The 4,413-nt window shown below is 54.9% G+C and overlaps 1 pseudogene; it reads right to left on the reverse strand.

Annotated features, from left to right (window-relative positions):
* Positions 1 to 423: 423 nt before the first annotated feature.
* On the reverse strand, positions 424 to 1,310 carry LOC147985113 (uncharacterized; annotated as a pseudogene).
* Between the last annotated feature and the right edge of the window lie 3,103 nt (positions 1,311 to 4,413).

A 4,413-nucleotide genomic window follows, 5' to 3' on the forward strand; every position in this document is an offset into this window, starting at 1 on the left:
GGGCGAGCCCCTTATGACAATCATGACAATATGATACCAGTAGGCAACCAAAACATGCATAGGGACTAACCATACGAACACTGACGAGCACGCTCTAGAGGGATAAACATGCGCTTAAGATTAAGCAAAAACATCCTTTTCATGCAAGCATAAATAAAAACGGTGTCTAAACAGAGGACATGCATCATGTTTTGTTACAGGACGGCATGGAGATAAGAGTAGTTCAACACCGGGCCTGGCGACCACGTGGAGCCGTTGGGACAGAAAGGACCTTGGCAGCAAGGGGCAGCCATCTCCTCGGTGGCAGAAATGTCTGCACCTTCCGGTGGCTTGTTGAAGCCATCGGCGAGGTTGATGTCTGGATGACGGTAGGCGATGTTGCTCAGCACCATGAGGAGGGCGTCCCGGGAAAGCTTTCGGGACTCAGTCGATCAGCTCGCTGAAGAAGACCCATAGCTTGACGCTGCGGACCTCCTGCCTTCTAGCCGAAAAGACTAGCCCTTCCATGCCCATCGCTGCAGTCTGAGCAGAGGGACGCCCGGCAATGTCGATCAAGCTCTTGATCCAGAGGTTGACCTGCTCGGACTGGTTCTCGAAGTTGTCCTCTGCACCCTTCCGGAGGCGCCTTGCGGTGTCCAGATCCTTCGTCAGCTGCTGCTCATCGGCCCTGCTGGATTCTGCCGAGCTCTCCAAGGTGCCGATCATGGCCTTCAGCTCTTCAATGGTGCCATTAGCATTCTCGAGGCTTTGGCTCTTGGAGGAGAGGTGTGATTGTATATCCCTCAAAAGGATCTTTGCTCTCTGTGCCTCCTCCTTGATGGTCGAGTCCTCCTGGCACTCCCGGTAAGCTCTTCCTTCAGGTTGGCCACCTGGTCGTCGAGGTCAACCTTGACAGAAGATGCAGCGGCAAGGTCATTAGCAAGCTTCTTCAGCTGGGTGGCAGAATCAGTAGAAAGGGCATCCATGGCAGCCTTGTGTTTGTCCTCTAGCTCCTTGGTGCACTGTTGCATGACAGCTTCCAGGCCATCATCCTTGGCATGGAAGGTGGCTTCAAGTTTCTCCTCCCGGGAAGAGATATCCTACTCCCTGATGTCTAGGAGCGCTTTGCGCTCCGCCATGCGGGCCTCCCGGGCCATGACATCCTTCCTCGCCATCGAGATGGTCTCCTGCTGCTTCACCAGGACCTGGAATTGTTTGTCGTGCCAATCACGAAGCTCGTTGCCTTTGTCCCTGAACTGTTGGTCCACCTTGTTGGCGGACTTGCGCTGCTCCTTGAGCGCCTCCCACTTCCGGCTATGCCGACCCTGCATCTCCTTAAGCCTTGTCGTTGTGGACTCCATAAAAGACAAGTCCATCACGACAGCGACGGCGTCATCGACTTCCTCGACCCCTTCATACAGCGACGCCAGAATGCGCTGAAGCTCTTCATCGAGGTCCATACTCACCACCATTGACGAGTCGGGGGCTCCGAGCCCAAGTTGTGCAAGCATCAGCACCAACTGCCTCGAGGGTGGCTGCGAGGTCTCCGCCATAGTGCCGAATGAGGGGAGGGGGTCCATAGTTTGGAGGGGAACCTTCTCTTCGACCGGCGCTCCCGCCCCTGGCACGCTGACGGGGATCTGTCGTCACTGTGGTGGGCTCATGGGTACCCCTGGCAGCATGTCCCTGCTCCTCCGCGGCAGCAATCTTAGTGGCTTCATCCGCGGCATCTGTCCCTATGCTGGCCACTTCTTCCAGTAGTTCAAGTTCTTCGGCCTGAGGGGCTGCAAGTGAAGAACGGCAAGCAATAATTGAGAAACAGAGGTATCGGGAAAGCCCGAAGCATGGAACAAGTTGGTAAAAGAAGAAAGGGAAAGAAAGAGTGGGAGGGGGAGAATTACCAGGAAGAGTCTACCGGGTGGAGGCCTCAGTTTCATCGGCAACATCCGTTGTTGGGCCTTGGTTTCCATCCCCTCCCACAGCACCCATGACGTCGTCCTGTGCGAGCTCTCCCGTTGAAGCCGTCGTCTGGGACTTCTCGACTCGATCAATAGGCAGAGTTCGTCCTTCCTGGAGGGGCTTGTCCTGGATCTCCCCTCCCCCTCCAGCTGAGAAAGCTGGGAGTTCTCCGGCATCGCTCCCCATAGTAGGGGCCAATCCCGTGCTTCCTCGTTGGGAGCTTAATGGTTGGTCGTTTGTACCGCTCCCCTCCAAGCCCGTGCCCTCCATAGTCTTCGGCAGCTCCGCACCTTGAGCCATTTGGACCGGTGGATGAGAGTCTCCGTCTCCTCCTCCTCCCCCCTATTGACAACAGCGATAAAGATCAGTCATCAAGAGTAAGCAAGCGTACTAAAGCAACTGCAAGAGAAAGGGATCATTTTCTCTTACTCCTCGACAATGAGCATGGAGTTCAGCTCAAACTCAATGGGCGGTGAGGGTGCCCGACCTCTCTTCTGGGGTGGAAGAACGGGACTCCCCGAAAACTTTGGACTCTGCATTGGCACACAGGATTTCGACGAAGACGAGTTTCGCGAGGAGCTCGAACTGAACTGGGAGCTGGAGTCAACTCTCGCAGCCGCAGATTGCTTGGCGGAAGATTAGTTGGCCTCGACAAGGTGGAAGGACTGCCGGTGCACCACATCCTGCATATTACTTTTGGAGGAGGTCGTCTTCACCTTCTTCATGGTAGGCGTAAGATCGAGGACCACCGATCCTCGGTTGGCAGCCCGCCTATGGGGGCGCTGGTCCAAGTATGGTTTGGGGTCTTGAGGACCTGCAGCAAGCCAATCCTCCTTGGCTTCCTCCGCCCCCTCACCCTCCTCTTCCTCCTGGGCCTCAGCCACTGCGGTGTACAGAGCTTCCATCCCGGAAGGCTCGTCACCGGCAGGCTCGTCTCTGGCATGCTCTGCACCGGAAGGATCCTCCCCGGCAACCTCTTATGTTGCTTGCGCCTCGCTTCCGCCTGGGAGGAACCATCATCCTCCGCCTTCTCTTCCCCCCTCGCTGCCTTCCCAGGCTTCGCCTTCGCGACAACACTTAGCACCCTGTCCTCCTCCGGTCGCTTCCTGATGTATGCCTCCTCCACCTTGGAGGTGCACTTGTACATTCTGATCTCCACCCTAGTAGCCCTTTACACTAGTGTGGAAGACCATGCGAGCTCTTCATCGAGCGTGGGCAGCTTCCAATCACCTACAACTCCGTGAGCGTTGCAATCAGCCATCCATTTCAAAATATGGTCCCTGGCAGAGCTGACGTTCATTTGGATGATGTTTGCCGGTAGCTAGAGCAACCCGAAACGGCCAAATAGTTGATCACACAGCCAAGCATGGACGTAGACTGACAGGTTGTTAGCCAGGCTAGGGAGAAATCTCATCCTATCCAATGCATCCCCGTACTCCCAGGTGAACATGTCCCTCTTCTGAAGTGGTGAGATGCCACGGAGGAGAAAGTATGATCCCACGTGCTTGATAGTTAGCCCAACAGCCCTTAGGCGGGGGATCCTATTTATTGCCGGCCGGAGCCTATCATTGGAAAGGCCGAATTCCCTCCAATCATTGCCGCGCTCAATGCACTCTGTCCACGCTTGGAAAATATCTGGGGCTTTCTCATCCAGGATCCAACACCAATCTGCTCTCCATTCTTCCCATCTGCCACGTTGCAGACCTGGGAGGTAACCCTAGCTTCCCCTCGCCACTCATGGCATCGCTTATGTTCCCGGAGTGGTGGTTTTTGTTCTACACCCACAGAACAAAATAATGCATGAACAAATCAACATTGGAGGCAACTCCAATGAAGTTCTCACACCAATGGGCGAAAATAGCCATGCACGCCATTGCATTTAGCGTGAAATCCGGGAGATGGAATCCGTAGATCACCATCATTGCCTTGAAGAAATCCGAGAAGGGAGGGAAGAGGCCACAAATGAAATACATGTAGAAGAATCGGTATGAATCTGGCGGGTCCTCTTTCCCCTCCACCAGAACCTTGGCTGCTCCATGCCCTTTCAGGACTTCCCTCCCCCATAGGTATATGTACCTTACTTGCAGCACTTCGCCGTCCAGGTTCGACGGGAAGAATACGACATCCCCTCTCTGCCTCCTGTCCCTCAACGTCCGCCTCTTTCACAGTGATCGTCTGCTTTCCCTTGGGGGCGGTTTTCTTCCCCATTCCCTCAAGGCTGCGACGGGTTTGGGGAAGAGGTATCATGTGGGAGAATGGTGGAGAGTATGGTGGCGAGTATGGGCGAGGAGGAAGAGCGGTTGTTTGTCTTGCGAAAGAACATGGTGGAGGAGTGAAGCGGGCAACGAATGCGTCGTGCCCTTCCATGTTTCTCTTTCTTAAGGAAAGAACATGGGGGAGGGCGCGACTCTTCAGAAGGTTACCATTTCACATTAACTTCTATTGTCCCACTACCACACGACCCGTGGTAAATAC

The sequence above is a fragment of the Triticum urartu genome, chromosome 2A (genome assembly GCF_056163025.1).
Source record: "Triticum urartu cultivar PI428250 chromosome 2A, HENAU_Tu73, whole genome shotgun sequence".
Classification (NCBI taxonomy): domain Eukaryota; kingdom Viridiplantae; phylum Streptophyta; class Magnoliopsida; order Poales; family Poaceae; genus Triticum; species Triticum urartu.